At 40.6% G+C, this 25,519-nt stretch overlaps 1 protein-coding gene across 1 annotated transcript in view; it reads right to left on the bottom strand.

Annotated features, from left to right (window-relative positions):
- Positions 1 to 25,519, bottom strand: part of BMP2K (BMP2 inducible kinase) — a 277,829-nt gene that overhangs the window by 22,717 nt on the left and 229,593 nt on the right. The window lies entirely within an intron of this gene.

Below are 25,519 nucleotides of genomic sequence, written 5' to 3'. Positions count from 1 at the left end.
CACTGAACCTCAGCATGAGAACACAGGTCCCAAGATGAGATGGATGAGATATCGAAGTCAAAAATCATTTTAATTTGTAATCTAGCTAGCATATTTAAAAATATATATATTCCTATCTTTTCCAGATTGGCTGCTGCCAAGACTTGATGTATTTGACACAAAAGCCTTAGCAGTTAAGCCACAGGCTCAACTGTTGTTAAGGGGGGGGGGGTTTCTCTGGCTATGTGATCTAGCTAGCAAATACAGTGTATTTCAAACTCACTGTGACGTTAAATTTGTAGTGTGAAATCTGGCTAGCTAGTACATTCAGTGTAACTATTACCGATGTAAGATTTGTCTAGTGACAAATTAGACATTGTCTTTATAATATGTTATCAACGTAGCATAGAGTGCAGATAATATAAGCACTGGTCTGTGTGGAAACAGAAAATTAATCATGTTACATTCTGACAGCACCATGTTGTGTTAGATTTGGCATACATATTATCACAGAGCTGGCCACCAGCAGGCAACATATACTTTGGGGGTCAATCAGAAAAAAATCATAGAGAATAACAAAAACCCTCCCTAAAACATAACCTTTATTACTTACAACCCAAGAAATTCCACACTGGATGTGAAAACAATACATCTCTGATCCAAGGTCTCCTGATACTTGGCATTTGATAGTATATCAGTGTGGGCTTTCCCTAGGGCAGAATAGCCGCCCTGATAAAAGCGATCCCACTGTCTTCAAATCTCACCTTGGATGACCCTAACCTACCATAAAGGGACAGGGAAGTGGGATGCTCTAATATTACATAGCCAGAAAGGGTAGACCTAGATCAAAAATGGTGTAAGGACCAGACTCCCTCTGTCTCTCAGTTCCCTGCAAATGCGATCGCGAGATGCCGATGTGTGTATAGGCAGGCTGGGACCTAGTGTAGGCCCCAAGCCTGCCTTGAGTGTTCTCCCTTGTTGGACTATTAAGCAGTTAAAAAAAAATAAAGAATAAAACATTTACTAAATAAAAAAATTCCATTAAAAAATACGCTTTTTTCCATTGAAAATATGTTTTTCAATTAAAAAAATTGCAAAAATAAAATTTTCCCCACATGTTTGGTATTGCCGCGTCCGTAACAACCTGCACTACACAAATATCATGTAATTATCCCCTACAGAGAACGCCGCAAAAGTAAAAAAAAAAGACAAAAATACTAATTTATTCTTACTCTCCACCGAAAAAACTTAATAACAAGCGATGAAAAAGTGTTAGTTACCCCAAAATGATACCAAACTACAAGTCATCTCACAAAAATCAAGCCCCCATACAACTCCATTGAAATAAAAATAAAAAGTTATGGGTCTTGGGATGCGGCAATGCAAAAAGATTTTCTTCTTTTAAAAAAAAGGATGCTTTTATTGCACAAAAGTAGTAAAATGTAAAAAAATAAAAAATATATGTATTTGGTATCACTGTAATTGTACTGGCCCAGAAAATAAAGATATTATTTTATTTATGCTGAAAAATTAATGCCGCTAAATTTATAAAACGTAGTGGCAGTATCACTATTTTTACTCCCTCACAGAGTTAGGCCTCTTTCACATGACCGTTTTTTTTTTCGTTTACGGGCCATTTTTTGTGTTCCGTATACGGTCCATATACGGAACCATTCATTTTAATGGGTCCGCAAAAAAACGGAATGTACTTCGTATGCATTCGGTTTCCGTATTTCCGTTCCGTTGAAAGATAGAACATTATTGCCAGCAAATCACATTCCGTGGCTCCATTGAAGTCAATGGATCTGCAAAAAAAACTGAACACATACGGAAATGCATCCGTATGTCTTCCGTGTCCGTTCCGTTTTTGCAGAAGCATCTATTGAAAATTTTATGCCCAGCCCAGTTTTTTCTATGTAATTACTGTATACTGTATATGCCATACAGAAAAACGGAACACAAAAATGGAAGAGAAGCGGAAACACAATGAAAACAAAAAACAGAACAACAGATCCGTGAAAAACGGACTGCAAAACACTGAAAAAGACATACGGTCGTGTGAAAGAGGCCTTAATAAAGGTTAATCAGAAAGTTATGTGTACCTCAAAATAGCACCATTAAAATCAAAATCACAATCATCAAAAAACAAGCCTTCATACAGCTGCAGAGATGGAAAAATACTAAAGTTATAGCTCTTGGAAGGTGAAGATGAAAAAAGGAAGAAAAACGCTTGGTCAATAAGCCCCAAAACAGGCTGGTCACTAAGGGGTTAAACAGCAACTGAAGCACTTAAGATAGAAACATAGAATGTGTCGGCAGATAAGAACCATTTGGCCCATCTAGTCTGCCCAATATACTGAATACTATGAATAGCCCCTGGCCCTATCTTATATAAAGGATGGCCTTATGCCTATCCTATGCATGCTTAAACTCCTTCACTGTATTTGCAGCTACCACTTCTGCAGGAAGGCTATTCCATTCATCCACTACTCTCTCAGTAAAGTAATACTTCCATATATTAATTTTAAACCTTTGCCCCTCTAATTTAAAACTTTGTCCTCTTGTAGCAGTTTTTCTTCTTTTAAATATTCTCTCCTCTTTTACCTTGTTGATTCCCTTTATGTATTTAAAAGTTTCTATCATATCCCCTCTGTCTCGTCTTTCTTCCAAGCTATACATGTTAAGGTCCTTTAATCTTTCCTGGTAAGTTTTTGTCCTGCAATCCATGTACTAGTTTAGTAGCTCTTCTCTGAACTCTCTCCAAAGTATCAATATCCTTCTGGAGATATGGTCTCCAGTACTGCGCACAATACTCCAAATGAGGTCTAACTAGTGCTCTATAGAGCGGAATGAGCACCTCCCTCTTTCTACTGGTAATGCCTCTCTCTATACACCCAAGCATTCTGCTAGCATTTCCTGCTGCTCTATGATATTGTCTGCCTACCTTTAAGTCTTCTGAAATAATGACCCCAAAATCCCTTTCCTCAGATACTGAGGTTAGGACTGTATCACTGATTTTATATTCTGCTCTTGGGTTTTTATGCCCCAGGTGCATTATCTTGCACTTATCAACATTAAATTTTAGTTGCCAGATTTTTGACCATTCCTCTAGTTTTCCTAAATCCTTTTTCATTTGGTGTATCCCTCCAGGAACATCAACCCAGTTACAAATCTTTGAGTCATCAGCAAAAAGACACACCTTAGCTTCGAGGCCTTCTGCAATTTCGCCGATAAAGATATTAAACAATATGGGTCCCAGAACAGATCCCTGAGGTACCCCACTGGTAACAAGACCATGGTCTGAATAAACTCCATTGACTACAACCCTCTGTTGTCTGTCCCTCAGCCACTGCCTAATCCATTTAACAATATGGGAGTCCAAGCACAAAGACTGCAATTTATTGATAAGCCTTCTATGTGGGACAGTATCAAAAGCCTTACTAAAGTCTAGATAAGCGATGTCTACTGCACCTCCGCCATCTATTATTTTAGTCACCCAATCAAAAAAATCAATAAGATTAGTTTGACATTTTCTCCCTGAAGTAAACCCATGCTGTTTTTAATCTTTCAATCCATGGGATTTAGATTTTCCACAATCCTCTCCTTAAAGTATGGTTTCCATTAATTTTCCCACTATTGATGTCAGGCTTACTGGCCTATAGTTGCCCGATTCCTCCCTACTACCTTTCTTGTGAATGGGCACAACATTTGCTCATTTCCAATCTTCTGGGACGACTCCTGTTGCCAGTGATTGGTTAAATAAATCTGTTTGTGATTTTGCTAGTTCACCGCTGAGCTCTTTTAATAGCTTTGGGTGTATCCCATCAGGCCCCTGTGACTTATTTGTATTAATTTTAGACAGCTGACCTTTTCCTCTGTGAAGACACATGCATCAAAAGATTCATTAGTCTTCTTTCCTAACTGAGGTCCTTTTCCTTCATTTTCCTTTGTAAAAACTGAACAGAAGTATTCATTGAGGCAGTCAGCTAGTTCTTTATCTTCTTCCATATACCTTCCTTCTTTTGTTTTTAACTTGATAATTCCTTGTTTTAGTTAGCTTTTTTTTAATTTATGTATCTGAAGAATGTCTTATCGCCTTTTTTCACTGACTGAGCTAATCTCTCTTCTGCCTGTGCTTTAGAAGCTCTTATAACTTGTTTGGCCTCTCTCTGCCTAATCTTATAAATTTGCCGGGCATCCTCGTTTTCTTTTTTTTTTTTATAATTCCTAAATGCTATCTTTTTGTTTTTAATGATTTTGGCCACTTCTGCTGAGTACCACAGTGGTCTCTTTCTTTTTTTGCTTTTACTCACAAGCCTAATGAAATTATCTGTTGCCTTCAATAGTGCCACTTTTAAGTAGTCCCATTTCTCCTGGACTCCATTGAAACTGTTCCAATCTGATAGGGACTCATATACCACTAATCTAATTTTAGAAAAGTCAGTTTTTCTAAAAATCTAAAACTTTTGTTTTTGTGTGGTGTGACTCAGTCACTGTACTTATAGTAAACCACACTGACTGGTGATCACTAGATCCCAAGCTTTCCGCTACAGTAATATCAGATACCAAATTCCCATTTTTGAATACTAAATCTAAAATGGCCTCCTTCCGGGTTGGCTCCTCAACTACTTGCTTTAGAGATACTCCCAGTAGGGAATTTAGAATATCTGTACTCCTGGCAGAACTAGCTATTTTGGTTTTCCACTTTACATCAGGAAGATTGAAGTCTCCCATAATGATAACTTCCCACTTCAATGTCATTTTAGCTATTTCCTCAACTAGTAGATCATCTAATTCTTTGACTTGGCTAGGTGGTCTATATATCACACCTACACGAGTTACCTTATAATTATCAAGCTGCAAGGTAACCCAAACTGACTCTAAATTGTTCTCGCTAACTTGTATCAAATTAGATTTTATGCTATCTTTCACATACAGGGCCACCCCTCCCCCTTCTTGCCTTCTCTGTCTTTCCTATATAGAGAGAACCCTGGTATTGTTATATCCCAGTCATTACTCCCATTGAACCACGTCTCAGTAACAGCCACTAAATCTATATTCTCAGATGCAGGGATGCGTCCTGCGGGCGGCCGGGTTATTCCTCCTGGACGCATCGATGCGTCATCTCGCGTGAGCCGAGATTTCCTAGGAGCGCGCGTTCACAGGATCGCAAGGTAAACGAGTCGATCTACAGCCTGCCAGCGGCTATCATTCGCTGGCAGGCTGTAGATGCGATTTTTTTTAACCCCAGAAAGGTATATTAGACGCTGTTTTGTTAACAGCGTCTGATATACCTGCTACCTGGTCCTCTGGTGGTCCCTTTTGCTTGGATCGACCACCAGAGGACACAGGCAGCTCTGTAAGTAGCACCAATCACTACACTACACCCCCCCTGTCACTTATTAACCCCTGATCACCCCATATAGACTTCCTGATCACCCCCCTGTCATTGATCACCCCCCTGTAAGGCTCCATTCAGACGTCCGTATGTGTTTCGCGGATCCGCAAAACACGGACACCGGCAATGTGCTATCCGCACATTGCCAGAACTAAATAGAAAATGCCTTTTGTTGTCCGCAATTGCGGACAAGAATAGGACATGTTCTATATTTTTGCGGAATGGAAGTGCGGACTCGGAAGTGCAGATCCGCAATTCCGGATCCGAGCGGGACAAAGTCTGTCCCCATAGAAATTAATGGGTCCGCAATTCCGTTCCGCAAAATGCGGAACAGAATTGCGGACGTGTGAATGGGGCCTAAGGGTCCATTATCACCGCCAGTAAGTTAGGCTACTTTCACACTAGCGTTCAGAGCGGGTCCGTCTGATGTCTGCTCAGACGGATCCGCTCCTATAATGCAGACGTTTGGATCCGTTCAGAACGGATCCGTCTGCATTATAGTTTAAAAAAAATTCTAAGTGTGAAAGTAGCCTGAACGGATCCGTCCAGACTTTACATTGAAAGTCAATGGGGGACGGATCCGTTTGAAGATTGAGCCATATTGTGTCATCTTCAAACGGATCCGTCCCCATTGACTTACATTGTAAGTCTGGACGGATCCGCTTGCCTCCACACGGCAAGGCGGACACACGAACGCTGCAAGCAGCGTTCAGGTGTCCGCTTGCTGAGCGGAGCGGAGGCTGAACGCTGCCAGACTGATGCATTCTGAGCGGATCCGCGTCCACTCAGAATGCTTTAGGGCTGGACGGATGCGTTCGGGGCCACTTGTGAGCCCCTTCAAACGGAGCTCACAAGCGGACACCCGAACGCTAGTGTGAAAGTAGCCTTAGCCACTTGTTAGGTAGTTAGCCCCCACCGCACCGCAGTCACTGATTAGTCGCTGATTAGCGTCATCGCTGTCGCTAATCAGCACTGGTACTATATGGTATCTGTTAGTGATCAAGACTGATCGCAATCAGATCTATATCAGTACATTAGGGTCACCTTAGGCTCTACAAAAAACGCAGTGTTCGCCCGATCAGGCTTGATCTTGTGCACACACACTTGCGTTCAGTCCGCCCCACCGCAGTGACAGAAATGTTTTTTTTCTTATCACTGCAAAAACACTGTAAAATCGCTGCGGCGCTATAAAGATCACTTTTGAGCTTTTTGGATCTTTATTAGCGATCGCAGTTTTTTTTTTTTTGCACATTTTTTGGCTGAGATGTTTTCATCCACATTGATCGATGCGAATGAAGAAATCTGTGCCCTTCATTTTTTCTTTCAGCCCAGAGGCTGAACGGAAAAAAAAAATCTCATAACCCGTATGCTCAATATAAGGCCTCATGCACACGACCGTGCTGTTTTTTTGCAGTCCGCAAACTGCGGATGCGCAAAAAACGGAAGGCGCCCGTGTTGACTTACGCAATTTGCGGAACGGGACCGGCAATATAAATGCCTATTCTTGTCCGCAAAGTGCGGACAAGAATAGGACATGTTATATTTTTTTAGCGGGGACCGCGGAACGGAGCCACGGATGCGGGCAGCACACGGAGTGCTGTCCGCATCTTTTGCGGCCCCATTGAAATGAATGGGTCCGCATCCGAGCCGCCAAAACGGCAGCTCGGATGCAGACTCAAACAACGGTCGTGTGCATATCGCCTAAGGAGAATAGCAGAAACTCCTAATGCTGGCCATACATGTAATGATTGCGGAGACCCTCAAATGCCAGGGCAGTACAAACACCCCACAAATGACCCCATTTTGGAAAGAAGACTCCCCAAGGTATTCACTGAGGGGCATATTGAGTCCATGAAAGATTGAACTTTTTGTCACTTGTTAGCGGAAAGGGAGACTTTGTGAGAAAAAACAAAAAAATATCAATTTCCGCTAACTTGTGCCAAAAAAAAAAATCTTCTATGAACTCGCCATGCCCCTCACGGAATACCTTGGGGTGTCATCTTTCCAAAATGGGGTCACATGTGGGGTATTTATACTGCCCTGGCATTTTAGGGGCCCTAAAGCGTGAGAAGAAGTCTGGAATCCAAATGCCTAAAAATGCCCTCCTAAAAGGTACTCGTTGGACTTTCGGTCCCTTTGCACATCTTGGCTGCAAAAAAGAGTCACACGTGGTATCGCCGTACTCAGGAGAAGTAGGGCAATGTGTTTTGGAGTGTCTTTTTACATATACCCATGCTGGGTGAGAGAAATATCTCTGTAAATTGACAACTTTGTATAAAAAAATGGGAAAAGTTGCCATTTACAGAGATATTTCTCTCACTCAGCATGGGTATATGTAAAAATACACCCCAAAACACATTGCCCTACTTCTCCTGAGTACGGCGATACCACATGTGTGACACTTTTTTGCAGCCTAGGTGCGCAAAGGGGCCCAAATTCCAATGAGTACTTTTAGGATTTCACAGGGCATTTTTTACGCATTTGGATTCCAAACTACTTTTCACGCTTTAGCGCCCCTAAAATACCTGGGCAGTATAAATACCCCACAAGTGACCCCATTTTGGAAAGAAGACACCCCAAGGTATTTCGTGAGGGGTATGGCGAGCTCATGTAAAAAAAAAAATTTTGGCACAAGTTAGTGGAATATGAGACTGTGTGTGAGAAATATCTCTGTAAATGACAACTTTTTACATTTTTTTATACAAAGTTGTCCATTTACAGAGATATTTCTCTCACCCAGCATGGGTATATGTAAAAATACACCCCAAAACACATTGCCCTACTTCTCCTGAGTACAGCGATACCACATGTGTGACACTTTTTTGCAGCCTAGGTGCGTAAAGGGGCCGAAAGTCCAACGAGTACCTTTAGGCTTTACAGGGTTGCTCACAATTTAGCCCCGCCCAAAATGCCAGAACAGTAAACACACCCCACAAATGACCCCATTTCGGAAAGTAGACACCCCAAGGTATTCACTGAGGGGCATAGTGAGTCCGTGGGAGATTTTTTTTTTTTTGCCCGAAGTTAGCAGAAATGGAAACTTTATAATATTTTTTTTTTCTCAGAAAGTGTCATTTTCCGCTAACTTCTGAAAAAAAATTAAATCATACATGAACTCACCATGCCCCTCTGCGAATACTTTGGGGTGTCTTCTTTCTAAAATGGGGTGATTTGGGGGGTATTTATACTATCCTGGCATTCTAGCACCTCAAGAAACATGACAGGTGCTCAAAGTCAGAGCTGCTTCAAAATGCGGAAATTCACATTTTTGTACCATAGTTTGTAAACGCTATAACTTTTGCGCAAACCAATAAATATACACTTATTGGATTTTTTTTTATCAAAGACATGTAGTACAATAAATTCTGACACAAACTTGTATAGAAATGTAATTATATTTGAACAATTTAACCAGAGAAAGTTAAAAATACACTTTTTTTTTGAAAATTGCGGCCTATTTTGATTAATATCGGAAAAACGAAAAATCTTAGCAGCAATCAAATACCACCAAAAGAAAGCTGTATTTGTAAGAAAAAAAGGTAAAATTCATTTGGGTGGTAAGTTGTATGACCGAGCAATAAACCGTGAAAGTAGTGTAGTGCAGAATTGTAAAAAGTGGTCTGGTCATTAAGGGGGTTTAAGCTAGGGGGGCTGAGGTGGTTAAACGGAACCTGTCACCGGGATTTTGTGTATAGAGCTGAGGGCATGGGTTGCTAGATGGCCGCTAGCACATCCGCAATATCCAGTCCCCATAGCTCTGTGTGCTTTTATTGTGTAAAAAAAAAAAAGATTTGACACATATGCAAATTAACCTGAGATGAGTCCTGTATGTGAGATCAGTCAGGCACAGGACTCATCTCAGGTTAATTTGCATATGTATCAAATCTTTTTTTTTTTTACACAATAAAAGCACACAGAGCTATGGGGACTGGATATTGCGGATGTGCTAGCGGCCATCTAGCAACCCATGCCCTCAGCTCTATACACAAAATCCCGGTGACAGGTTCCGTTTAACCACCTCAGCCCCCCTAGCTTAAACCCCCTTAATGACCAGACCACTTTTTACAATTCTGCACTACACTACTTTCACGGTTTATTGCTCGGTCATACAACTTACCACCCAAATGAATTTTACCTTCTTTTCTTCTCACAAATACAGCTTTCTTTTGGTGGTATTTGATTGCTGCTAAGATTTTTTACACAATAAAAGCACACAGAGCTATGGGGACTGGGTATTGCAGATGTACTAGCGGCCATCTAGCAGCCCATGTCCTCAGCTCTATACACAAAATCCCGGTGACAGGTTCCCTTTAAGGCCCTGTTTTTTGCAAGTTGAATTGCATAACTTTAATGCATCATTTTCAGGTACACACATGGTCCTGAAATGTGTAACACTGATTATCTTGCAAGGGGTGGGAGTTAACAGTCCTTATTTGAAGTTAAAGCAATAAAATGGGGATGTTTAAGAATCTGAGCGAATTTGACAAGGGCCAAGTTATAATTGCTAGACAACTACATCTTCTGGAATGATTCCAGTGTACATACCAAAAGTGGTCCAAAGAATGAATGTCGGTGAACTTGCGGCATGGTCAAGGGTAGCCAAGGCTCATTGATGCTTGTAGGAAGAAAGCATCTACTGTACAGTGTGTACTTGTGCATCAGAACTGGACCATGTAGCAATACAAGAAGATTGCCTGGTCTGATAATTCCACTTTTTTTTACATGATATAGATGACTGGGTGTACATGATTTACTTACTTGGGGGGAAAGAAAAGCTAGCAGCAGGATGCACTATGGGAAAAATGCAAGCCGTAATGAGGTCCTGGGCAGTGTTACTTTGACATGTACCACCTAGTAAACATTGCTGCAGACCAAGTACACCCCTTAATGGCAGTAATACCTAATGGCAGTGGCCTATTGCAACAGGATCATCCTGCAACACAAGTTGTTCAGGAACGGTTTACAGGGAACCTGTCACCATGAAAATGCAAAATAATCTGCAGGCAGAATGTTATAGAGCAGGAGGTGCTGAGCAGATCGGTAAATAGTTTATGGGAAAATATTCTTTATAACTTGCAATTTATTCATTCAAGTGAAGGAGGCGGTCCTATCAGTGATTGACAGCTATTTCTGTATACACAGTGATAGAGGGAAGGCTGTCAATCACTGATAGGACCACCTCCTGGACTTCAAAGCCCAGAATGAGCTGGAATATAAGTGAATGAATTAAAAGTTATACTGAATATTTTCATCTAAAAGTATAAAATCAGTCTGTTAGGCTCCTCCTGCTCTTTGACATGCTCTCTTCAGCTCAGACATTGTCAGCGTTCCTTAAAGGGATCCTGTCATTTCGAGCACAAACAGTTAAAGTTATTGATTTGGCATCCAAATTCACTGAATCCCAACCCAACGGAGCATCTGTGGGATGTGCTGGAAAAACAAGTTGGTCCTGAACCATTGATAGCATGAAATCCAGACAGGCTTTTACATTGACAACCATGTTTTAGTTAAATTACTTGTGTGCTTTGGGTTGCTTTCTTGTTTTATCACCAAAAATTTCTTCGGCTTGAGGTCACGGACTGCTGCTCTTACATTCTGTTGTAAAATGTTTGATACGCCTTACAATTCATTGTTCCCTCAAAGATCACAAGGTGTCCAGGCCACAAGGCAGCCCAAAACCTTGATGATCCCTCCACTATGCTTCATAGTTAAGATGACGTCTTAAGGTGTAGTGTTCTTTTTCTTTTTGAGCATCAGCTGTGCTGTGTGATTTTATGATATTTTGGATGCTGGAAGAGCAGGGCTGGCCACCTTTAAGATAATGCCAGTCAGTAAGGATGCCAAAAAACCTTAGTACCAGTACATGGGCTGTAAATAAAGCTATTATCTACAGATGTAGCAGAGTTAACAGTCACACTTGGTGAGTTATCACCTATCGTTAACGCGTTATTACTGTGACTTAACTCTGCTACATTTGTATGTTGGTACTAAGATGGAGAAACAACTCTGCAACCGCAACTGTCCTACTCAAATGTAGCAAAATTCCAAGAAAATATAGCATGCTCTAATGGAACAGTTCACCTTCAGTTGACATTGCTGACATATTGTGTGCTTTACCAGGGACAGTACCTAGGCCAATCTGGGACATTATGCACACCAAATAGGCACAGTATTCTTGGTGCTGCCCTACAGTACCTCAGAGTTAGGTCTTATTGTGTGGAGAGTTAAAGGGTTTGTCTCATCTGGCCGTTACTAAGGTGACCTCCTGGCTGCTCCAAGGCTCTGCTGTTTCAGTAGCTCTCATTAAAAGCTATGGAAACCGTGTAGCACAACAAGCTATGCTGTTTCTGGGTTAGGGAGACAGCATAGCTTGTTGTGCTACGCCGTTTCAGTAGCTCTCATGCACGGCAATGAGAGCTACTGAAACAGCAGAGCATCGGAGCGCTCTGCTGTTTCCTGGCCAGGACATGGTCGGAACTGTGTCCCATTTCACCTTAGTAACGCCTTTAAGCTAGGGCTACACAGCAAGGATCACTGTGTAGCACGGCCTGTGTTGCAAGTAACTGAATGGAGAAGCCGTACAGCCTGCAAGTAGCCACGACCCAAAAGTCACAAAAAATCCAGAGGTGTTTTTCCACTGTCAGGCCATGGTCATAGAAACTTGCGTGTTGCAACACGATCTCATTCACTTCCACTGTTTTGTGAGGCTGCCGCAGTACATAGTGATCTTTGCTCACCATGTCGCCCCAGCATGGCCTTTTATTATGTAAAGTATTCTTAACTGTTTAAGTATTCTGAGCCGACAGAACACACGTTAATGTGACATCTGTAATCACATGCAGGTATTACAAAGACAAAGAAGAAAATGGAAATTAAATACTTCTCCTCCTCACAGTGTCAGAGAGAGGAGGCAGTTTGAGTTCCATACTTTTGCTTACCTATCATTTGAATTACTTGCTCTTGAAACGAGAAATACTCCATGCAATGGCTACATACCGTATATAAATTATCAAACCCTTCCCTTTAAGTTTAGGTGCCACTGCATGTAAATGGCCTGATACACTAATTGACTGAGAAGAAGCACTTGGTTAGTTTTCTTTAGACCATCTAAATAGATGCCGTTAGTTATAGACAATGTGACAGATTATTTATGTAAATTCTTAGTATACTGTTACAGGCAGTGGATGTGAATCCACTGTGCCAACCAACTGGTTTGACGTTGGGCTAGTCCTGGCTCAGTACGGTGAACAGGCATAGGTCCGGTCAGACAGCAGAGGATCAGGAAACAGGCAGCGGTCGGTACACAGGCAGACAAACAGACCACAGGTCCTACACAGGATCTAGCAAACTAGAGAGCCCTAGGTACAGACCAATTGCTCAGGCAAGGAAATTAAATCAGTAACACAACTACATAGGAGAAGCTAATTAGCAATTGGGAACATCCTCACAGAGGAGGTTATCTACTGCAGTAATACAACAGAAGAGATATACATAACCAATGGCCATAATTCACACACAGGAAGCCAACGCCAATAGACATGGGACAGCAGCAGCCATCAACTGCCATTGTAACATATACACGCTGCTGTTCACAAAGGGTAAAACTATATTCTAAAACCATTTTACAGAGAACTCACAATTGGCTGCAAGTTATTATTTGTAATTGCAAAAAAAATAAAAATAATGGGTTACTTGTAAAACTTAAAAATACCACTGGTCACTGCCAAAAAATGCCTACCCTTTTTGTGGTCACATGGGTATCTGCACTTTGATTAACTGTGTAATGGAAAAATACTATTCTACTCTGGATGTGATGCAAGCTACTTCTCTGTCTCTTAAGGGGCCAAATTGCATGTCATCTTTCGTTTTCCTCTCTCCTCTTTATTGTTTGGTAACAGGAACAGGATCAACTGTTTTGGACAAATACAGCTGAAATAACTTTCTTATTTCTGTTTCCTGCATCTTCCAAGTTCTGTCTACTCTTTTGAAAACAGTCACCCTAAGTTCACACTTGCGCGTTTTACAGCGCGTTCGAACGCGCTGTAAAACGCATAACCGATGCAAACCAATGCTTCCCTATGGGACTGGTTCACATTTTTGCGTTTTACAGCGCGTTCGAACGCGCTGAAAAACGCCCGACGCATAAACAAGTTCTTGAGCTTCTTTGGGGCGTTTTGTCGCGCGTTTGCGGCCATAGGACACTGCTGTCAATCACACAAACGCGCGTAATACGCGCGTTGACTATGGACAAAAACGCGCGTTAAACGCGCATATCAAATACGCTCAGGTCTGAACCCAGTGTCAGAGATCAGCATTTCAGTTTGGGTTTACCCTATTACTAACATAGTCACCCAAAAGAACTGCTTTCAGAACAATGTCTATATATAGTCATGGGCAAAAATTTTGAGACCGACACAAATTTAGTTTTTCATCAAATTTGCTGCTTCAGTGCTTTTAGATCTTTTTGTGTGAAATGTTTCTATAGTATGCTGAAATATAATTATAAGCATTTCATACATTTTTATAACCTTTATTGACAAATACAATACATATAAAAATTTTGCAAAGACTCAATATTTCCAGTGTTGAGCTTTCTTTTTCATGATGTCTGCCATTGGATATCAGCTTCTGGGCCAAATCCTGACTGATGGCAACCCATTCTTGCCTGATCAGTGCTTGGTATTTATCACAACTTCAGTGTTTTTATTTGTCCATCTGTGTTTTTGAGGAGTGACAACAGGCTCTCGGTAGAATTGAGATCTGGGGAGTTTCTTGGCCATGGACCCAAAATTTCAATGCTTTACTAACCAAGTTATCATTTTTGCCTTATGCCATGGCGCTTCATCATGCTGGAAAAAGCATTGATCATCACCAAATTGTACTGGATAAATAGGAGAAGTTGCTTTTGGAGGCTTTGGAGTGTTCATGGCAGTGTTCTTAGAAAAAATGGTCTCAGGATGCTTTACTGTTGGCACACACAGTGAGGAGGTGGCTTTTGGAGGATGGCCTGGTGTTAAAAAGGGCAGCAAAAACGCAACCTAGAAAAACATCAAGGACAGACTGACATTCTGCAGGAAATACAGTAAACTTATTTTCTCTTATGAAGCCACCTTCAGACTGTTTGGGACATCTGGAAAAATGATTGTCCAGAGAAGAAAAGGTGAGCACTACCATCAGTCCTGTGTCATGCCAACAGTAAAGCATCCTGAGACCTTTCATGTGTGGGGTTGCTTCTCATCCAAGGGAGTGGGCTCACTCACAATTTTGCCTGCCATGAATAATGAATGCTATCAAAACATCCTCCAAGGGCAACTTCTAACGATCCAGGAGCACTTTGGTGATGAATATTGCTTTTTATTGCATGATGGAGCACCTTATCACAATGCAAAAGTGATAACCAAGTGGGTTGGTGAACAAAACATTGAAATGTTGGGTCCATGGCCAGGAAACTTCTCCAGATCTCATTCTTCAATCCCGTAGAGAACTTAATTCTCAAAAAGCACCAAAATTGTGATAAATTCTAAGCACTGATTAGGCAAGGTTAGGTTGCGATCTGTCAGGATTTGGCCCAGAAACGGATATCCAGCATGCCAGGACTAATTGCAGAAGTCTTGAAAAAGAAGGGTCAACACTGATAATATTGAGTCTTTGCATAAACCTGATGTATTTGTCAATAAAAATTAGAAAACTTATGAAATGCTTATATTGTACTTAAGTTTACGATAGAAACATCTATAAGATCTTAAAACACTAAAGCAGCAAACTTTGTGAAAAACAAAATTTGTATCAGTCTCAAAACGTTTGGCCATGACTGTATATCAAGCTGCTGATTTTTTCACTGAAAAAAAAACCAAAAAAACTATACAGTAACCTCATGTTGAAATTTTTTTATGTAGTCTTATAGCATAATTCCATATCTAACCTGTACATTTTTTGCAAAGGTGAATCTGCAGTTTTGAATGCATAAATGACTGAATTTCATACGGAACATTTTATATAAAGCAAACAATTTCATCTTTAGTACATTACTATGATCTTTATGGTGCAAATGCTAAGTTTGAGAAATGAGATGCACTTTGCTGCCATCATGTGGGCACATTAATGAACACCAGACAGTTTCTATTATGTGACCTATAAAATAAACTTTACATTTGACTTTTTGTCATTAACTTTTTGTCTTACCTATAACCATCTATAACTATAACAACAACCAATACATGTTTCTTACTAGAATATGTAGCAAAAAGCTCTGATTTTTATAAAAGAAATTCTGGATCTATGTACATTACATAAAATTAAATGATAGGTTTACCTTCCAAAAGATCATCTAGACAATATAGACCAAGGAATTCTAATCAATATCATAACCTTTTGTTATATAAACACACACACAAATGCACTGTATGGTTTAAATAACATTACTATGTGTTTATTATGTTTTTGTAGTTATTTATGTCCACAAATGTAGTGATTAAAGTTAACATTGAGAGCATGATAAGCTAGAAATACTGTGCATAGAGATTACATATAATTATATATTGTAGATCATTTATGTGTGTACATTTTGTTAGCAGTCAGTACCATGCTGTGGTGCAAATTGGTTATGCAGTTTGAATGAAAAGAAGTTCCCCACCAAAATGTTTTTTTATTTTTTTTCAGAAGAATCAGATTTGTAATCCAAACTGGACAATGGCATGACCTACATACCTATGTATCATTGCATTTAATGGAAGCTGTATAAATCCCCATGCAGTGATCACCTAGTGGGAACTGAAGGCTGAATTTTATCATTTTACTAGATGGTGGTGTGAAGGGAAGTAGGGAAATTGTAGTTCTGTAGCAAAAAGCTCAGATTTCTATAAAACTAAATTCTAGATCTATCTACATTACATAAAATGAAATTATAGGCAACATAGACCAGGGAGTTCGAAACAATATCATAAACTTTTGTTATTATATTTCATTATCATTATTTCGTTATTACTGTGTATTACAGGGAACTTGTCGCTGCCTCTATGATGCCCTCTCCCTGAATAAAGTGATTTCTCTGCTGTGTGTCTATAATGTCGTTTCTGTGAAATGTACCATTTATTAGATACAGCGCTGGTATCACACTGTGAAGGAGTCCACGTATTCATGAGATGAGAGTACTGCTCTGCCCTCCTACCAGTGAGTGACAGCTTACTCCTTATTACTATACAAGAAGAAATGAAGAAAGATGACGATTACCGGTGAGTTGTGCTATCCAAACAGCTATCTCACCGTAAGATGCTAGTGCTGCAGCTAATAAATAGTACATTTCACAGAAACTACCTGGTTAAAGAAGAATAAAGTTGAAGTTCTGAAATGGCTAAGGCTACTTTCACACTAGCGTTTTTGCTTGATCAGGCAGGGTCCAGCAAAAATGCTTCCATTACTGATAATACAACCATCTGCATCCATTATGAACGGATCCGGTTGTATTATCTTTAACATTGCCAAAATGGATCCGTTTTGAACTCCATTGAAAGTCAATTGAGGACGGATCCATTTTCTATTGTGTCAGGACGGAAAGCAAAATACAACATGTTGCGGTTTGCTCTCCGGTCTGGGAACACACGGAATGCATTTTGGAGCATTCCGTTCTGTTCAGTTCAGTTTTGTCCCCTTTGACAATGAATGGGGACAAAACTGAAGCGTTTTTTCCCGGTATTGAGCCCCTATGATGGAACTCAATACCGGAAAACTTTAACGCTAGTGTGAAAGTAGCCTAAGTCAAAGTCCTGTCCAACAGAAATGCTATGGAAGGGACTGAAGTAAGCAGTTCATGGGATGAAACCCACCAGAATAACAGAGTTGAAGCTGTTTTGTATGGAGGAATGCGATATTGGATTGTTTTCTTCAATCAACGAGCAAGTCTTATGTTTTATTTGGCTATCCTTATCTACTTTTTGGACTTGTGTGAAAATGTGATGTAGTTGTAGGTCAACTAAACACAGAAATATAGAAAATTCTTTAAGAGCTGACAAACTATCAAGCACCATTGTATTTGTTATATGCCAGTGTTGATACGTGCTTCGTAACACTATTCTTACAGCTGTCCATTTGTTATATAATTTGGCTCTACTGTAAGTCCTGGTTATATCCGAGTACTGCAAGATGCGAGTGCTATAGGTCAAGTCGAGTTCTGCAGTCTTGTGAACAACCAGCTTTGTTACATTATCACTGGCGTAAAATATAGAAGCTGTATCATGCCAGACACTAATCCAGTGCAGGTTCTGGCTGCCCAGATCCAGACTGTGAATTTTCTGATGCATGCTGCTCCTACCCAGTTAATTATACAAGAACAATTTACTTAAAATATGCAAGAGGCTACTGCTACTCCTCCACAATCCCCAGCACCTTTAAATAATTTACCAATTGTATTTCTGGACACTGTGCTCAGTTTAAATATTTTTTGTTAAAGTTATAAACTTTATTTTTCATGAAGACACAGATCCTCAGGATCAGAGGCTCTAAGAGTAAGGGTTATTAAAGGAGTTTTCTGGTTAAACACAAAAAAATAAAAATAAACAGCGGCATTCAACTTCACTGCATTATATAAGTCAGATGATGAAGTTCTCAGTGCATTTTGACTCATAAATGTGATCTGTGACCCGTACCCTGTGTTTATGCCCCAGCTCGAACATCACAGATCCAAACCTGCTTGATGCCCTGCTATAAAAAAAAAACACCATAAGGCCGAATACATACGGCCGTGGAACACGGGTGTGAGCGGTCCGTGGTATCCCGGCCTGGCATCCTGCTGAGAGCATGAGCGCACGGCGTCATTGGTTGCTATGACGCCGCACGCTTCATGCCGCCGCTGCACTACAGTAATACACTCGTATAGATCATACGAGTGTATTACTGTAGTGCAGCGGCGACATGAAGCGCACGGCGTCATAGCAACCAATGACGCCGTGCGCTCCTGCTCTCAGCAGGATGCCAGGCCGGGAACCACAGACCGCTCACACCCGTGTTCCACGGCCGTATGCATTCGGCCTAAAACACAGCATCAACGCTGACGTCATGTCTACAGGGCAGTGTCTAGGACACCACCCTCATATGCCCATCTGGTGTCAGGGAACCAACACAGCAGAAAATGTCATGTGACCACGATGGGTTGCAGAAAGATGGGGCATTAGAGATAAACAATCACTATTAGTAAGTGATAACATGTTGTTTCCTGTCAATTGATGATGAGAATTTCAAAACCGGAATACCTCTATGACTCTTGCCCAGAAACCCCCTGTCTTGAGCATTCAGCCAGAAGCCTGGAGATTCAGCTTTATAAAGTGTTAACCCAGATGCCGCCTCGTCTGCCAATGCTGATCTCTGTGTCTTGAAACAGGGACACAGGGCAGTACAGGAATATTCTGCAGAGTTTAGATAGTGGGTTACTGCCAGTGGTTGAACTGACTCTTCCATCCATAGTCAATATAGATTAGGTCTCTCTGATAATGAATTACAATTCATGGTACAATTTCCCCTATGTGGATTCTAATTTCCTTGGCGATACTGACAGGCATATCAGAGACAGAAAGTCAGAGCAGAGAGGGAGGATAACTTATTTATTGTCATCCTGTTGACGTCTCCTATCCTATATAATGTGACTGAGACTGAGTTAAAGAAAATTGGTCCCATGAGACTCTGCAAAGTGGACCAGGATAGCAGGAGATTCCTAGGTATTTGTTTATAACGTGGTAATAAGAAGCGCACCCTCAAGCAAGGAAATTTCCCAGGCTAAAAGATACAAGGGAAGTTCTTCTGGGTGTATTTCATTTTACTCCCAACAATATTTTGACATCATCTTCAAAGACTGAATGGGGGAGTGTTTCTTTGACTGTACAGGTTTTCATAAAATATGGCAGCAGACCTTCTTAGATTTTGATTTGGACCAAAGATTGGGTATTTATCCTGTGCCTCTGGAGAAAACCACTGTCATTTGTTCTTAGATGGCTACCAAGTTGTCAGTAGGATGTATCCACTGGGTTCATTAGTTCATTCTCCTTATCTTGTTATATTGGGTTATACTTAGTTAGCCCTACATATTGGGGTTCTGGATAATTAACCCAATGGATAAAGGCATACCTGTAAATGGGAGGATGATTTAATTCCCTTGTTACTGTTGCTGTCTACAGGGTCTCTTAGCAGAGTATCATGAATTTGTGGATTTTTTTTGTGAAAATACTGATAATAGTCTGCCTCCTGAAAGAGAATATGACTGCCCCATGGATTTAATTCCCAGTCCTAAGATTCCCAAGAGGAGGACTCTCTCAGTGAGAGAGAAGGGATTTATTCATCCTTCCAGGTCCTCAGCTGCTGCTGGATTCTTGTTTGTAACCAAGAACGTCAGTGATCTTCATCTCTGCATAGACTACAGGAGACTGACTATTATCACCATAATAAACAGTTAGCCTCTACTCTTTACCTTTGATATATCAATGTCACTGCACCTGGATTGTGTCTTGATTTGCTCCAGAATTTATGGCTTGCTGAGCCAAATATACTAAGCATATTTTCTTTTAGACTTTTGTGCCACATTTTTGTCTGTGCCTACTTTGTGCCTTCTTTTGTTTCCTTTTTTTGGACAATATTTATACCAGCTCCAAGGTGGTATAAAAGAGGGGTAATATTTTTATAGTATAAAGCACTCTTGTGCATTGGGTCGCATCTTCCCTTCACCATTTTATAAAACAATATCACAGATTTAGACACATGTAACAATCTCAATCATAAATTTGGTACAAACTAAAAATGATGTAGGCACAATATTCTGGTGTTAAAAAAAGCTATCCTAATATATCTGCCCCATTAATCTCTTCTGGTCCTTAAGAACTCAAGATGTTGATCTACAGTTTATAGTTAAAGCAGATGGCTCTAATTTTGAAGCAGGGGGCTATACTTCCTTAAGAGAATCCTTACACCATAAGTTGCATCCATGTAACTTCTTCTCCCAGATATTTTCTAAAGCAGAATTAAACTCTGATGTTGGAAATCAGGAGTTGTTGACAAAATAAAACGGGAATTTGAAGGGTGAAGGCACTACTAGCTGGAAAGAGCAAAGTTCCAAATTGTTGTTTATACAGATCATAAGAACCTCTTGTACATAGAATCTGCTAAGAGGCTTAACCACTTCCAGGTTACACGTGCCTTGTTTTTCTCTAGATATTATTTTGTCATTACCTTCCGTCCAGGTTCCAAAAACCTAAAAGCTGATACTTTTCTACAATTCCTCCTCTTGCAGGTTCAATCTCATGGACCTCCAGAGAAACCCCCTCAACTGTTGTTTGTTCTTAGAAATCTTAGGTCCACTGTTCTTTTGGAGTGTCATGGAAGCAACATTGCCCATCATCCAAGTATCGCTAAAGATGTGTATGGCCTTGTCGAACTGTTTTATAACCAGTTATGATGAAGGATGTGGAGAGGTTTATTGGGAAATATGACATCTGTAGGATGGATTTTGAAGTTCCATTGGTCAGATAAATGTTCAGGGTGCTAAAGTCAGTGTAGAGTAATGCGATGGTGGTGCTTTGTGCTGCCACTGTCCCGCTATATAGGGTGGGCCACAGTCTCTGCATTGATCACTTTGTTTCTGCCCAGAAGCCAGGACCCACTGGTACTTCTCTGCTCTCCGGCTGGCCGCCGGAATCCTGTGTCCCACATTGGAGGCCACAGCCTGTATGAAGCTGCAAGGCCTCTTCCAGATTCCTGTGCTCCCCAGCTCTTAAAGGACCAGTACACAGTAGCTGGACACCTGTGGGTACTTTTTGCACCTTTCCCAAGGGAGAGGTGCCTGAGCTTTAGGTTCCTTACTTGCTAGTTTCCAGTGAAGTTGTGCTTATCTGTTAGTCTGCCCGTGTACTGAATTCTGCCTGTTTATTGACTCTCTACTGCCTCCCATGACTTATGCTTTTTTACAGTGTTGCCTCTCTGCTGCATGCCTTGACCTCAAATTGTTTTACGGATATGCATGAACTCTGGTGCCGTGACCACTGCCTATTTCCTGACCACAAGTTTTGCACTAGTGTCTCTGACGCCCGTGGGTCAACTGAAACGGGACTATTTGAAGAGGTAGTGGCCTGGTAGCTCCCCTGCAGAGAAGACCATATGCCTGTGCAGGGGTTAAAGGGTAAATACCAGGGGACTACCAGGATAACTATCTGAGGAATAGCTCAAAGCCAAATTGGTTGTTGTTACAGTGGATCCACATCCACTTTCAATAACAAGTAAGATTCATAAGGCTTTAGGCTCAGCTGCTCTGTGTGCTAAATGTAAGTCTGATCTCCACCGCAGGCCACATAAGTTCAAGGTAGGAGATATTGTGGTTGTCTGACAAGATCATCATGCTAAGGCAACCATGTGGCAAGTTCTATCCCAGGTGTATTGGTCCCATTAAGACAAATCAAACCAGTTTCTTTTATTTTGGACTTGCCTCGAAGCCTGTGTCTCCTTTTGGAAGTTCTGTTCATAGACTCTCACCAGTTCTTTTCCAGGGTCTGCCTAAGTACATGGTTAAGAAGATTCTTGATTCTACATGGTGTGGCAGACAGCTCCTTCAGCTTCATTTGGCAGGGTTATGATCCTGAAAAAAGGTGCTTAGAACCAGATAGGAACATCCATGCTAAAAGATTAATAAGCCTTTTATGTAGCTCAGAATAAAGAGCTCTTCAGACTCCCTGAAGAGGAAGGGTGATAAGACCATAAGGTTTTTGCCTGCTGCATCTATTAGTTTGGAGCTGTACACATTTGTATACAGCAACAATTTGTTTCCCTTATCTAGTTCCTTGTCTGTGTAGTTTGGTTCTTGCATTTATTTTAATCCAGATATTGTTTCTGACAATAGTCATTTTTCTTTTAGGTAAGTATATAAAAATTCTGCACTCCACGATTATAGTCTTAAAACTTTAATGGTAATCCATATTAAAAAGTATTACAGGTCAACATTTTACACAGAAAGTATTGATCTGTCTGTGTTGTTTAGTTCAACGTCAGTATTCAGGTTAAGATCTTCGTAAGATTCAGGAAAAGCTAGGGTCAGGGTCAGTTATTGTCCATTTGTTATTATTGGTTATCTTCATCCTTCAACTTTATTTTTTTATTAAATATTTATTTTCTTTTTTTTAAAACACAGTGAAAAACAGTACATTATTGTAAGCAAGACAATCAACACAGGGTAGCCATTATAAGCAACAATCAACTACCCTATAATGAGAGGCAGGATCCTGCCTAAATTATAAATATCACTATAGATTCAAAATTGATATACAGAGAGTACAACTATAACCTCCCCCCTCCCGATTGGCTGTCGTCAGAGCAGCTCTATCAAATATACCCACAATTACAGTATTAATTATAGCTAAACAGTCATATGTGCCTCCGTTTCCTTTCCATATCCTCAAACATTCTAATTTGTTGAAGGTACAGGATCCATTCATTTAGCGAGGGAGGGAAGACAGAGCCCCAGTGTTTAATTAGGATAACTTTTGCCGCCATCAAACCCCTCATCCAGATCTGTCTGACCCGGACCGGGATTACCATTTCTGGAGCAAAGTATCCCAATATCACTGTCAACATCCCAGGATTATATATCATAGAGGACTCCTTTTGTAGGGTTACAAAGACCTGTTCCCAGTACTTTTTTAGTTTACTACAATTCCAAAGTAGGTGGCCGTAATCCGCATTCACATATCCACATTTAGGGCAGCAGCAATCTCGGCCTTTATTTTGGGGGAATTTCGCTTGCATTTTTGGCGTATAATACAATCGGTGCAAGATCTTAAATTGAATTAATCTATGAGCATTGGAAATTGTAGCCTTTCTTACATTTCTGTAAATGGTGGTCCACTGTAGTGGAGAGCAATGCAACTCTTTCTCCCACTTACTTGGGCTTTTAAAAAGTGTTACAGTTGCCAATGCCATTCGGAGTTTGCAGTATAATCTAGATATCTTAACCTTCTCATCTTTCTGGGCATAGCAATAATCAAAAAATAAATTCTCTGGTGGAAAAATTTAACCTTTATTCCTAGAGGCCTCATATATGTGTTTTAAGCGTGAATACATGAACAGATCTAATGATGAACTATCAGTGCAATTAAATTCCAAAAACGATTTAAAATGTCCCGAAGAAAAAAGGTGACACACATTGACAACCCCCTTACGTAACCAGTAAACAAAGTCTGTGATTTTGAAGAATTCCACCAGACTCCTGTTCTCCCACAGAGGGGTGAAAGCAAAAGAACAGGAAACTGTTAAAATCTCCTTAAGCTTATTCCAAACCCTCTGTAGGGTCCAAGGGATCAGTAGGGACTTCCTCAATCCCATATACCCAGACTCCAAACATGTGAAGATATTCTCTATTGGTTTATCCATAACCTTAGTCAGATATCATGCAAGTAAACTCTCTTTAAAGTTACAACAGCGCTGAATCTGTGCACATAAATAATATCCTTGAAAAAAAGGAAATGATAACCCGCCCTCTGACTCCGACAGCCATTAATATCTTTGTTTTATACGCACCCTCTTCCTTCCCCAAATTAGATCGTTAATGAGAGTCTCCAATCTATGGAAAAAGATATCATCGATCCAAACAAGGGAAGCACACATCGGGTACATCACAATAGGCAAGATAATCATTTTCAATCCTTCAACTTTATTAGCTGTCATCATCAGCTGCCCTGCTTTGTTACGTCACTGACATTTCCATCATCTGTTTACCATCATCGTTTGGTTCCTGTCATCTATCTATGAGTTTCCTTCTGTATATTTGTTGCCTGCCAGTGTTGATGCCTGATTTGATGGTCCGATTGTAATACAGCTTGGCCCTACTGTAAATCTTGGTGGTATCTGAGTGTACCAGGAGACACTGTCAGTACCTGGGAAAGGTGACTGCAAAAGATGAAGTCCAGTTGTACAGTCCTGTGAACAACCAGCGTTGTTGCAACACATAACATAGACAGTGCTGGAATTTGTGTGATTGTCATTACCTTATTCTGCTCTGAAAGGTACTAGATATTAAACAGTAAACCACACTGAGACCCCAAGGATGCTACATGAATATCAGCAACCCCTTTAAGGGTTATCCCTTTTAAAGAGATTTCATATCGCTAGGATATGCCATCAATTTAGGATTCATCAGCCAGGGAGGCTGGTCAGTACTGAAAACTATTTCTTCCTTCTCTTAATTCCATGAGAATACAGATTCTTAAATGGGTGGCCCAACATTTATTGTATGTGTTATTTATAGGTTTGCTCATGCATCCCACTACTTTAAGATTAAGAAAAGACAATGTCATGCAGTTGGGTGTGGTCTGGTTAATTAGTAGAAACATACAGACATCAAGTGAAAGCAATAGGCACTGTCTGCTTTTGTCAGAAGCTGCTGGCATTCTACAGTACATTATTTTGTGAGACAGTAGACTTAAAGGGGTTGGCCCATCTGGGACATTGATGGCATATCGCAAGGATATGCCATCAATGTTGGATACTGTAGTTGCAGGACCCACATCTGGGACTAGCTCCTATCTTCAGAATAGAACCCCAGAAATGAACAGCCGTGCATCTGCGGGCACCTTCCATTCACCACTATGGAAGTTCCAAAAAAAGCCAAGTGCTGCTATTTCCAGCAGTCCCATAGCTGTGAACAGAGGGTTGGCCGCAATTGCACAGTACATTTTCTATTCACCACTATGGGACTTCCAAAATTAGCTAAGCGTGCTGCTCCCATAGCAGTGAATGGAGATCACGTTGAACTTTACAACTTTACTTTAGGGGCCCTGTTCTTTAGATAGGAGCGAGTCCAAGAGGTGGGCTCGCACCTATCTGACATTGAGCATTATCCTAGCAATATGCCATCAAAGTCACAGATGGGCCAACCCCTTTGACTATTCATGAGTCAAGGATGAAAGGTTTAGATTCTACCATATGCAAGCAAAACAAACAGAACAGAAGATGAATAGGTTTATTTAAGATATTATGGAACAGGAAAAGTGACTCTTACAGGCAGAGACATATCAGATGGACTTAGCAAACATTAACGTAATGTGAAAAAAGGCCAGCTCTTCTTTCAGGCATCATCATAGGGCATCACTGGTCCGAATGAAGTAGGTAAAATGGTTTCAA

The sequence above is a fragment of the Bufo bufo genome, chromosome 2, assembly GCF_905171765.1.
Source record: "Bufo bufo chromosome 2, aBufBuf1.1, whole genome shotgun sequence".
Taxonomy (NCBI): Eukaryota; Metazoa; Chordata; class Amphibia; order Anura; family Bufonidae; genus Bufo; species Bufo bufo.
Note: the sequence above shows the minus strand (reverse complement) of the source record. Positions and strands in the feature narration are given on the sequence as shown.